The sequence below is a fragment of the Platalea leucorodia genome (genome assembly GCF_965183815.1).
Source record: "Platalea leucorodia genome assembly, chromosome: 1".
Taxonomy (NCBI): domain Eukaryota; kingdom Metazoa; phylum Chordata; class Aves; order Pelecaniformes; family Threskiornithidae; genus Platalea; species Platalea leucorodia.
This window is the reverse complement of record NC_138823.1, coordinates 108,215,797-108,229,108: the sequence shown is the minus strand read 5'-3', so window position 1 is coordinate 108,229,108 and position 13,312 is coordinate 108,215,797. Positions and strand designations below refer to the sequence as shown.

The 13,312-nt window shown below is 39.4% G+C and overlaps 1 protein-coding gene across 1 annotated transcript in view; it reads left to right on the top strand.

Annotated features, from left to right (window-relative positions):
- The window catches only part of CNTNAP2 (contactin associated protein 2), a gene marked incomplete at both ends in the record, with an annotated part of 1,183,012 nt that overhangs the window by 978,449 nt on the left and 191,251 nt on the right, over window positions 1–13,312 (top strand). The window lies entirely within an intron of this gene.

Genomic DNA, 13,312 nt, shown 5'->3' with positions numbered 1-13,312 from the left:
GTCGAAATCACTCATCTAGTGACACCAACCCTCATTATCCATCTTTCATGAGAAAAATGTGTTAAGAACTAGGCTTAAAGAGTATTATGGAATGAGGCTCTGTATTTCAGAGGAAGCTGTTGCACTTTGTATGAGATAATTAAATATTCATTGGCCTGTTGGTTGAGAATACAAACCTATAGCCCGTTTGGGATGACACAGAGAACTGGTTCTAGTTTCTTCTCTAATAAATAGTTATTGATTCATCCCAGGTGGAACAATTTTAACAGAGGGACTGAGGAAGTCCTACCCCAGAGTATTTTATGGCCTGGTAACAGGGGCAGTCTGCTGTGAGGTAATTGATGTGGGTTTAAATCCCTTCAAGCAGAACAGAGAATTAAACCTGCATCTCTGCTATTCTCCATAAACGCTCTAACAATGAACTTACTGCATAAAGCTCATCATTATTTTCTGTGAGACCTTCTCTGTGCTCTTAGAATGCTTCGTTTGTAAGCTTTAACCATTTGTGTCTCTTTTGTCACGACAGGCAGCGTCATATTTTACATGGTATGCAATGTTCAGTGACCAGTTGGAACCATACTTTTATGAACACTTTTCCCATTAATAGCAACTGGTTGGTAATTGAATCAATACTGGCTCATAAACTATTTTGTGTTAATTGAGAAATTCATACAGCTATTAATGAATATAGAGCCACAGAACTCTCATGGTATGTCAGGGATTTAAAAAAAAAGAGAGTAGGGAGAATCACAGAAACACAGAATGACAGAATAGTTGAGGTTAGAAGGGTCAGAGTTCATCTACTGCAAACCCCCTGCTAAAGCACCTAGAAACAGTTGCCCAGGACCATGTCTAGATGGCTTTTGAATATCTCCAAGGATGGAGACTCTGCAGCTTCCCTGGGAGCCTGTGCCAGTGCTCAGCCACCCTCATAGTAAAGAAGTGTTTCCTGATGTTCAGAGAGAGGTGCCTGTGTTTCAGTTTGTGCCCATTGCCTCTGGTCCTGGTGCTGGGCACCACTGAAAAGAGCCTGGCTCCATCCTCTTTGCACCCTCCCTTGAGGTATTTATACACATTGATGAGATCCCCCTTGAGCCTTCTCTTCTCCAGGCTGAACAGTCCCGGCTCTCTCAGCTTCTCTTCATAGGAGACATGCTCCAGTCCCTTAATCATCTTAGTGGGTTTTCATTGGACTCTCTTCAGTAATTCCATCTCTCTCTTGTACTGGGGAGCCCAGAGCTGGACTCTGTACTCCAGGGTGGCCTCACCAGTGCTGAGCATTGGGGAAGGATCACCTCCCTTGACCTGCTGGCAGTACTTTGCCTAAGGCAGCCCAGGATACCAGTAGCCTTCTTTGCGGCAAGGGCACATTGGTGGCTCATGCTCAACTTGGCATCCATCAGGACCCTCAGGGCCTTCTCTGCCAAGCTGCTTCCCAGCTGGGTGGCCCCCAGCATATACTGGTGCATGGGGTTGTTTTTCCCCAGGTGCAAGACTTTATACTTTTCCCTGTTGAACTTCATGATATTTCTGTGAGCCCGTTTCTCCAGCTTGTCAAGGTCCCTCTGGAAGGCAGCACGACCCTCAGCCACTCCTCCCAGTTTGGTGTCATCTGCAAGAATGAAGTATGAAAAATACAAAATGAGACTAATAAAGTAAATCTTCCAGGCCCTGCAAAAACAATAGTTTAGGATGTGGGAAATCAGACATTGCCACCCTAGGCTTTGACATTGTTAGGATAGTATGCTGTTAGCTATGATACGGGGTGAACTATAGAAAACCACAGAGAGAGAGGAGTCAATATTAGAGACAGGGGAATCAGACATGGTGCCAAACTTCAGAGCTGGAATTATATAGAAAGTGAAGAATATAAAGTCAGAGGACCCTGACTCAAACGTAGGCACTAGAGCAGTGTGGCAGGAGGGAGGTAGGTTTGGTTCTGTGACAAAATGGTAACAATAAAAGGAAGATATTGTAATAATAATTACGGTAATGGCAGAATTAGGAGCACTTACAGTTTTCATTGCTTGAGGCACTGGATGCATATCCATGAATAATAGTCTCTGTAACATATGTTGACTGTTTTCTTTTACGCCGAGGGAAATGCATGGGGGAAGTAGCATTGACTTTTGATCTCTTCTTGTGGCTTTTCTAAGAGTCACAGATGATGATTTAATAAGCAGCATTCGCTCAATAATTGTTTTCTGTAACCTCTATGCCCCCTATATACACTGAGATTATATGGAATCTACTAATAAATAGATTAATATAATTATTAGGGTTTTTTAAATCTAAAATAAGTTTACTATCATAATGGATATACAACTGTTTACTCAGAACTTCAAACAAAAAGACATTTATACAGTATTTCTCTGGATATGTATCAGGGGTTTTTTCAGGAAAACTACTGTATATTACAGAAAAATTTATGAAAAATAGTTATACAACTGGATATTATATTTTAATCTGTGGTGTGTGTAAATCACAAGAAGGAATGAAAGCCTCCTTATAGTCTTTAAGGACATTTTGTTCAAGATTCATTTTTGCAGTTTAGTTTTGGCAGAATCTAGCCCATACCTTTCGGGTTTTGGAATTATTTTGAGGAGTCCTAGTCAGGAGTTTTCTCTAGCCACGTTGATCGATACCTAAAAAGCAAGTGAGCTCCAGAGGTGAGGAGACCTCACTGACTTCAGTTATCAGGGGCAGAATGTTAACCAGGGCCTCCAGCATGTCCGTGCTCAACTCTGGTGACAGCAAAACAGCTCCTGGTTTGGGCCGCGGTATCTGCAACAGCACTGCTGGAGAATTGCCATGAGTGGGTAGATCCAGCCAGTGGTAGCAATGGGAGCCCAGGAAGGGCAGAGGCCATTGAGGGGCTCAGAGAGGCATCTGGTCGCTGTGAAAGCATGCATCCGTCACATCCATTCAAACCTTGCTTTTGCATCTACAACTTTACATATTCCAACTACTGCATAAACCAGAACGTCTCTTTTCACCCTTAGAGGTAAAAAAGTATCAGCTTAGGAATACTGGGAGCATTACTTTGGTACAGAGGGGAGCACGATGCAAGGATCCCCAAGCAAGGATTGACTGAGATAACCCCAGAACTAAAATCTGGGCATCATGACATAGACACTAGTAAGCCTTTGTAATAGAGTTACATTCCAGCACAGTGTGGAAATTACTATTAGTACAGGGATCTTTGCAGCTTATGATGAGCGGATGGGTCTCAGCTCACAGACCGACAAAGCAGCTTTGCCACAGTTGTCACCCTAGCTCATCAGCACAACTTATTTTAGAAGAACTTACAGTCCCCTAAAACAGAGGGGCTGAGCAAATGCCAAACTGGGGCTGAGAGGCCAAGTGGGACTTTTGCAGTAATTGTATATCTTGGCCGTAGCTGGGAGCACTGCATTTGGTCGTGGAATGCCCACAGTTATTTTTGCTCCTGCCCAGCCAATGTGAAAAAAGTTTATATTTGGGTTTTTTTGGGGGGGAGAGGGCAGGGAGACACAGTGGGGAGAAGGCAATAGCTAGAGCAACAACTATATTAGAAAAGGTAAAGAAGTAAAATGGGAAAAGTCTGCTGAGTGGAAATTATGGGAATGAAAGGTGAAGAAGAAGAGAGAGATTCAGTGCAGAGATTCCAATTTTGAAGTGCAGAGTACTCTTTTTAAAGGAGATTGGGGAGCCACTGAAGACTGGGTCAGGCTGAATCAGAATGATGTAGTGTAAGTAGAATATTATCCGCAATTTTTGTTGTAGAAGTTAGAAATTGTGTTAGAAATGAAGAAAGGAATTGCAGTTTGATGAATGATCTCATAGCGAAGGCAGAAGAATGCTCCCCTGGAGAACCGGATTCTAACTCTGCCTCTGGAACCACATTCCTGCGTGGTGCTTACCAACTTTCATAAGCCATTTCTTCACAGAGCAGTCATTAGTTTGATCCTAATTTTGTGGGTACCTAACTGAAAACCCAGAGGTCCAGTTTGTGGAAATACCGAACATTTACAGCTGCAACTGGAATAAGTGATCACTCTCTCTGAATGTATCTAATGCTGTCCTCCAAAACAAAACAAAACAAAACAAAACAAAACAAAACAAAACAAAACAAAACAAAACAAAACGCTTGTAGGCATCTCAGATTGAGCACTAAAAATGTATGTCTGCTTTTAACCTTAATATCTTTCAGCCTTAACATCCAATCTGTAGAATGGAGATGATGCCAGATACTCACCTCATGGAGGTATTGCAAAGATAGGGAGATTTATGAAGCAATCATCTACTGTAGTAATGAGCACTATAGAAAATCCAGTGAGAAAATGCACTCTTTCTATAAAGAGTTGAAATGCACATTAAATATATAAATGGGGTCCACATATTGAAGCATGAGAGTAAATTAGGATAGTGAGCAGTGTTTTACTAAATGAGTGTTGTCTGCCTCCTGTACTGATTAATGCTGGAGCCCTCTGGAAAAAATAATAATCAGTGACCAGTCAAGGACTGTATCATGGTGATAGGCACAGCGGACAAATTAAAGCTCTTTAAGCAGCCTGAAATATTTGGTTTTACTATATTTTGTGTTTGATTTGATTTTTTTACCAAGTGTATGAGTAATTTTGTATAAGTACAGAACCAGCTGTGTTAATTATGGACTCAGTTACAATGTAATTTTTCCCAGGGACTAGCTTACACCATAGGCTTGATATATCTTAAATCTGGATGAGTTTTGTATTAATACTTTTTAAAAGTTCACTGAGCAACTTTACACCTTGTCTGTCTGAATAAAATAGAAAAGAGCGTTCTGTAAGTTGTAGAGCTATTTAGCACATGCCTAATGTGTTGATTATCAGGCCCGGATCGTAGATAAGCCAAATGGTAGATATTGTCAGGGAATATGAGATACGGAATTCAAATTTATGTGTATTTGCACACATCATCTAAAATAGAACCTGATTCTTAAGAGAAGCCCATGTTGTTGCTGTATGTAAATATTAAGTAATCATTTTTGTCATGATAAAGAAACAAAAACACAGGTGGGAAGAGCTTCACCCAGAGCAATCTTACCAAAATGAACCTTAGTCCCAAATTATCCACGATTTGTTTCCAAAATGAAATTAATTCACAGGTGAGTGAGTCAGATTATAAAAAAAAAGGTTATTTTTGCTTGCTAACAAAGATCATTTATTAAAGGGTGTGTGTTGACATTCAAAGTCAGATTGCCTCAATCTTGAGAGAATAAACTCTCCTGAGGTTGCTGTTACTGGTAGCAGGAAATTCTCTGAGTTGCTGTTAAACAAAATCTTCTTCAAATGAGTGGTTTTAGGTAAATTGTAAGGCTTTTTGAAAAACAAAAATCATTATCTTATTTGAATAACAACATTATCATTATTACCATTTATGCAGTTCCTTAAAAAATGGCTGGCATTGTAGAGATAGGCAAATTGTACTAATTAAGTAGCAGATGTAAAGATCTGGAAAGAAATTTTGGTTCTTACTCTCCTTTGACCCTAAAGTCAGTTAAACACCCAGATTGGCCAAAGTTTCTACACCACAGGCTCCTTACTTTTTCTCATGTAGCAGCCACAATATGTGAGAAGACATAATACGATGCTGTGTGTGGATTTACTGGGAAAAGGTGAAATAAGAAGCTTTTTCCTTTAGCACTTCCTGATGAGGATGCACTTCAGGTTACAAAGTAGGGCATGGACTTCACTGCCGACTGTTGATGTGACTGCTGACCTTTCAAGAACTATTTGGTGGCCCTAAAGATGATCAAAAGGGATGAAAGAGAATTGAAGATAACAGTGGTTTGGACAAATGGAGGAAATGAGCAATGAAAACAGAAGGAGGGAGCCTCATTTTCTTGTTTATCCTCTGTCACAGTTTGGAAATTAAAGTTTCTTTCTCCGGAGCCTGCAAAATTACTTTATTTTTTTGAGGTATTCGCCAGAACGCACTGCAGGATACATCGCCCCTTCCCTTCACAACTCTTCTTCTCCTACAATGGGGGTTTCAGAAGAAAGTTTCAGGTCACGGGAAAAGACAATTAAACAGGGCTCAGATGGACATGAGTTCTTTGAGTGGCAGGAATATGGGTGGATGTTGAAATGCCAGCCTGTGGCTGTGCCAATGACAGGTAGGTCATTTGTAGCCGGATTTAACAGGATGCTAAAAGCTCCTGGAGCTATTGGTAGACATCAAGGCTTAAGTATAGTACGTACTAATTCCCATTAAAATCATTAATATTTCAGTTCTTAACTCCCTTAGGCACTGTTGAAAATCCTCCATCTGTCCTTTAACCTTGTGCACTCTCAGTAACAGAGCTGCTGATGCAGAGAACTGGCTAGTTACATGACACTGGCTTCTCCTGTCCTTCATTAGAAGCGGCTAACAATGCCTTTGGATATTTTTTTACCATTACTTTCCCATCTAGGCGGCAACTGGAGTTTGCACAGAGGTGTTATGTGATCAGAAGTGACTAGGTTACGTGTTCTTTGTGGGGGGGGGGGGGGAACCAAACTGAGAACTTGTCATTGGCTCTACTTGATTAAATTTTGTTTAAATTTACTTACTATTTGTAGCACTGTGTAGAGAAATGTTAAAGAAGTAAAAGGGATCAAATATGAATATACCTAAAAGAACTTGAAGGACTATAGATGTTGCAGTGAGGAACATGCATGACTGTAAACATCCTATATATATGTATGAAAAATTTCCGATTTAACCAGGCAGATTGCCTGCATACAAAAATCAAGTATTTATATAACATAGCCATATGTTTAAGCAGTACCTGGCAAACCAGACATTTTTGCTAAAATACAAAGGCCTGTATTTAAGAAGAAAACATACTGGTTTGTATTACATGAAACCAGAAAAGAAAAAAAAAGAACAGAAAATTATCTACTAAGATCTGTGATATCCTGCTGCTTTGCCTGGCATCTGATAAAGACGAGGAACCTCCATTTACTAGAAATTGAGGAAATTTTGTAGAATTAGGCCACACCACTTTGAAAACTGTAATTCAACATTTTTGCAGAGCTTAAAGGCCATCTTTGAAATGACAGAAAGCACAGTTAGTATGTTTTGTGTTGTAACTGTGTGCAGTAATTACATCTGTTCACCATATAAAAGCTGAAATATCAAAACTTATTTTTTAGTTATGCTTAAGGAATAAACTAGTTTTGTGGGTGAAGGTGGGGAAGCTTAGCCTACAAGTTGCATTGCTTTATGTGGTTGTTTTTCTTGCACTCTTACAAATCCAGGCTGCCTTTTGTAGGGTTTTACGGTTACCTTTCAGAGTTCCTCTGTACATTGATGTGAGAACCTAGTGTTAAGATAATTCCAGTCAATCAAAATTTAGCACTATGACAGTATGTAATGGCACCGAATAAAAATCTGCATGAAGAGGAACACTAAAGAGAGAAAGTCAAGCATTCAAACCTTAGGAAATGTTAGATTTAATACAGTTGATAGTACTTTTTTTCTGAATGATTGGTAGATTTAAGCTGAAACTTTCAGCAACAGAAAAGCAGATAGCCAGAAGCCAGGAAGTTCATTCCTGCTGGTTATAGTTTGGCCATTAAAACTACTCTAGTAGGGAGAAGGGTCAAGTGACTGGGTATTAAATAGGCTGCTGCCAGTTCTGCATTTCTCAGCTGTGCTCATCAGCTGTAACTGGTGTGCAATTTTGAAACAGAGTTTGCATGCCAGAAAATGTGGAACCTTCCCGTTAAGTAAATTCTGTCCTCTTCTTTTATAACCTGTTCTATATTTTCTTTTATAGAAAGTATGTATACCGTGTGTTTGTCCATTATGCATTCCTCTTTTCTGCTTCTCCCACAAGAGAAGGCTGAATGGTTTTATTACGGATAAAAACAGATGAAGAGTTTGGGAGATGGAAATGATAAAGTGGAGAGATTAACGCCATCCAGCACTTGGCCATGCTACAGATGTGCTATGTAGCACCTTTCAAATTCTCCTTTACTTGTGCCTCAGTACCACTATAGGACTCCAGCCGCAGACCAGGGCTCTATTAGACAAGGTTGTCTATAAACACAAAAGGGCTGTTTTTTTCCTCAGTGTTCATACTATCATAAATACGTAGATAAGACTAATGTGAGTGATTTAAAAGTTAATTTGAGGGCAGATGAAGGGCATAACATGTCTTGCATGGTAAGTGTTCAGGCTACTGGTTTTATGTAGACTTTGAAGGCCTGTACCTGCTGCCCTGGAGTTATCCCTAATGTTTGTGTTCTATTGCTAATGCATAGCCCACAGCTGGCAGCTCTAGTCCAGGATCCGGGCAAAGCCAGGATCACCTAGATTGCTCTTTTTCCTGTAGAGACGTTCCATGCAAGTACTGACAACAGCCATATGTATGTAGCTTATGGGACCTGACAGATTGGCAGCCTGAACTAATCCAGGTTGAAGGCATTAGGAGTTTGGGGATTCAATGAATCATGAAACTTGCAAACAGTACTCCTGTTTTCTCTCTTTTCCCTCCTGGATTATTCACCTTCGGGACCGGATTGTGTCCTTGTTTATAACAAGCTGATACCACTTGATGTTTAGATGTCATCCCACTCATTGACACTAAAGAAAGCATTTCCCTGAATGCTTGTGGCTCATGGCAGTGACTAAACAGCTGAGGACCCAAGTCTTAGCTTTCTCCAAAACTGAAAACACAAGAAAACGTGGACATTGATGTGACATGAAATAACTGTTTGGCAGTCTGCCTTATCTTTCTTAAAAGGGCACCTTCTTACTTGGTGTTATATATTCAGTCCTGTGCGCTTATTTTGCAGTTACTATGATTTTTCATCCCGCAAGCAATAAAAAACTAGCATAGGTGAGGATGAGGAAACAGGAATCTGTACTTCATGCATCATGAGCAGAGTCTTTTACCTTGCTACATATGTAAAAATGGTTGAACTCTAGCAACCTGCGGAGGATGAAGATGATTCCCATTTGACTTCAGGTTCATTCGTCATTCAGTGCTAGCGGTAATGAATGAACTTAAAGGGGAGAGTAATGACAAGATGTTATCCTTGTTTACCAGTTTGCTCTGTAGATTGATGTGAGACGAAAAGTGAGTGTTCATCCTGCTGCCGCCCTCACTTCTGAGTGTTGCTGCTCAGGTTTTCCTGTGTTCAGCTGACCTCAGTTCCAGCCAGACGCAGACAGCTGGTCTCATCCAGATCTTTTTAAGCTACAGAATCACTCAACAGCGGCGCTGAAAAGAATCTCTCAGAATTAGGTATCTCTAATTATTACTCTCTGGGATATTCTTGCTATTGTTAGAAACATCCCATCGTTTTCAGAGTATTCTAAGAAGTTTGTGAGAGGCTTATGAACTACCAGGTGAAAATGCAGATATATGATTTTTTTTCTGCCATGCAGATGATTTAAAATATAATTCCCAGCATATTTGTATTTTTTTTGTTATTAAACTTCATGATTAGTGTGAGTGACAAATCAAGTGACCAAGAACAAAAATGTCTGCTGTCTTGCCTAGAAACATACAGAATTTTTAGTCCGAATAAAAAGCTTATGGTCTTAACTTTAAAGTAAATGACCTTACTGTCACAGCGTGTCAGGTAAGGGCAGAATACGCTGAGCACTGTGCACTGCAAAATTTTCGGCTGCCAGTTATTTTCTCCTCCTCCTCCTCCTCCTCCTTTTATTTGTGTGCTAACTTAAAGAGTAATGACTGTGCCCTCAATGCACTGCTATGAAGATGAAATCACCCCAGTGCTGACCAGCCCTATATATTTCACTCAGTACCTGACACTGCTTAGCTCCTGAAGAGAGTGCTTTTCCTTTCTTCTTAAATTGTGGGACTCCCCTGACTTTTTTTTTTTTTTTCTGAATCAGGGCAATGCTATGTAGAAGACATCTGAAATCTGTGACAACCTGTGTTATAGGGTAGATGAAGACTGCAGTGCATGCTTGGCTGTTATTACTATTAGCAGTCATATTTTAGCTGAAACAATCACAAGGGAGTCCATCAAGCTGAAGGTACGAAGCCTCCAGTGTAAACAAAAGATATATCTCCTTTCACTGTTTGTGCTTTGGTGTACCAGGATATATATACGTATAAGGGAGAGAGAGGAGGTAATCACGTGGGGAGGGGAGGGATGGAAAGGAGAGGGAGGGCGGCGGAGAGAGGGCCCAGAAGCCCTTAAGATACATTTTTTGTATCAGGTCTCAGACGTGATGGGGATATTTTCTTCAGAGCCACTGATCAAAATATCATGTCGGTTGATCACTCAGGTAGTTGCAAAACCTTCAGCATTTAGAGGAAGAATCATTCTTTGTCCTTTTCTCATTTAGCCCAGCAGATTCTTAAGCACTGCAAAAGACCTGATAAAGAAAAAGGAGAAAAAAAAAAAAAGCAAAGTCACCTGCGATATTGCTGTTTGCCTGGGAAGTATTGTTATATGCATAGTGCATTATTTTACTTCAAAGAGGAAGGTTGCTTGCACTGTCTATGATAAACACTCACAGCAATCCAGTAACCTCTCATAAAGTCTGCAAATTGAGCAATAAAGGCAATGGTTCTAACACCAAGAGAAAAGGGAGAAACTGCTTTTACTTTTTTTTTTCCTGTAGTTAGACTTGTAAAAGAAATTCAAAATCTATAATTTTTTTTAATATCGTGGACCAGGTGTGGTTTTATCTTAGTTACCATTCGTGTATCCCTCCTGCGTTGGGTTTTTTTTGTGTGTGTTGCATAACCAGTGAATGCCCCAAGCTTTCCAAATTACTACTTACCTGTAATTAATTATGCCTAGGCATTTTGTCCCAGCCGCAGCCCCCCCCCGATTCTCTAGCTATTTTTCTTTCCTCTGCCTCCTGTTCACATGCAGAATACTGTAGTGATAAAAATTAGTACATGTAGGAAGTAGGATCCCTGGGGATCCCTCAAAGTTTATAAGAGCTGTCTGAGTATGCAATGGAGACTTTGTAAATCAGGTCCAAGGTAATTGGTTGCATTTTTATCATCTCATGTTGTTTTTGACAGTCTTTAAATTGGCATTAAAATGCGACATGGATTCTTTACACTAAAAGTGTGCCTATGTGAGCAAGCTTGCTGATGAGATTCAGGTGGCTTTTTTTTCATATTTTGCTGAAAAAGAAAAACAGACAGCTAATAATGTGTATTCCTTTATATTATCACAAATACTATATTTTGCTCAAGTGGAATTTGTTTACAAGCTTATGTTAAGCGTAGATTGAGGGAAACAAAATCTTTCTTGAGTTATGAGTTGGGGTTGTTGCTCAAGTTATACAGTTGCCTTTATTGAAGTACCTGAGTATATATACATTTATTCATATAAATTGTTAAAGAGAAAGTAGAGCCAAATGAAAATGAAGAAAAATCCAATTTCCAAGCAAGCAGGCAAGTATAAAGATAATAAGATAAAATCTGCTGACAGTGTTAGAAAATGTGATGAAGAGAAAATACAGCAAATATAAAAAACTATATCTATGATGTAAAAGCTTTGTATTGTCATTGGAAAAGCATAAATGAATTTGCAATTATTTCTATGAAACAAAAATGTTTAAAATGCCATCACTAAACATGTAATCTCATGTCTAAAACCACTTACTTGCTGAGTATTACATAAAATGTCGTAATAACATTTAACAGTCAACAGTTTGACTGTTGAGGTAAAACATTTTGCAAAAGAGTATGAATTTAAGTATCTTATGTCAAATCTAAGATATTTAGCCATTGTTCCTGATTTCATAAGACTCAGGAATCAAATCCAAACTCCTAATTCGCACAGCACATTTAAAACTAATGCTCTTAAAACTGACATCATCTCCTGCTGCCGTTTTATTCAGTAAAAAAGCCCAGAACAAGAAATTTTTAATCACTGACATTAAAAGCGGAGAAACTGTGAGTTCCTTTAAGGACGAAGAAAAGAAACAACCAAATAGATAACATCAGCTGATGTAAACCCTTTGAAACGAAATAGCAGATAGATGATGGCAAAAGTGAACAGAAGGCTCAGAAATATCAGTTACTAGCTTACTTTATTAATATCACTTTAACTGTTAAATTACCATATGCGATGATTGTGAAGCAGAACAGACCTAAAGGATAAACAGGAAGTACCGTCATCTTCTGATCTGAAAACTGGAGAAAGGCAAAAAGGTGTTTGGAATAAAGATAAACATTGACTTGTTTAAGGTGGAGAACTGAAGAGATCATGGAGGAAACTGAGCTGGGCAGCAGATGCTTAAGTTTATTAAATACTTTTGCTAACGACAGATCAACTCAGAGCCTCTTTGAGGGTGGTTAGGTTTTGCACTGTAGTGGTCTATACATACATACGCTCATCAGATCAGAGAGTAATTCAGTCTGGAAGTGGCCTCCAGGGGTCATCTAGGCTGACCTGCTGCTGGGGGCCGATGGAATCAGACGGGGTGGCTGAGGGCTGTGTCCATTTGAGTCCTGAACACCTCCAAGGATGGACATCCCAGAATCCCTCTGGACAACCTGTGCCAGTGTTTGACCACTGTCATGATGAAAAATTTTTCCTTGTATCTAATAGGAGTTTCCGATGTTTCAGCCTGAGTTGGTTACCTCTTTGTATGCATATTTATATGTATGCATGTGTGTATCCATGTATCTGTAAACACATATAGCTTGTTGTAATGTGGAGATGTTATAAGGACAACAGGGGCCCTTTCAAAGACTGGAACATTTGATTTAAACCACCTACTGCTGACTAAATTAGGTATTTCCAACAGCCTTTTGCAGAATCGGGTATCATCTTCCCTGTTGCCACGGAAGAGCACTATAGTTATAGAGGTGATGAAAAAACCTGAAGTAGGTAAAGCCCTTGAGAGTTACTGCACATGCCTAATGCATGCTGCAGACTTTAATTTCCTATTGCATTTATAGGAAATGGGTGAGGAATAACTTTTTAACTCTAATATATCCAACAAGCTGTCCAAGCTGAATATTGGAAGTGTCCAGTTACAGAGCTTGCAGGGGTTAGGCTTCATAATACTGGGATCTTCCAGTTATTTTCTACTAATATTTGTTAAACGATGTGCTGTTGCAGGCTTACATGCATTTCCTGAAATTTGTGGACTTAGTTTCGTTAAAAAATGATGCAACAGTCTTATGATTGGCTTAAACTCCTTGTAAAATTACAGACCTAAGATTTTCCGTATTTTGAGAGAAGGCAAAGAAAGTACTGTGGTTCAAAATATGTTTGTTTGTTGATACATTTTTGCCTAGCAGAGGATGTAACAAAACAATAGACAAAAAATAAAAAAAAAAACACCTCAA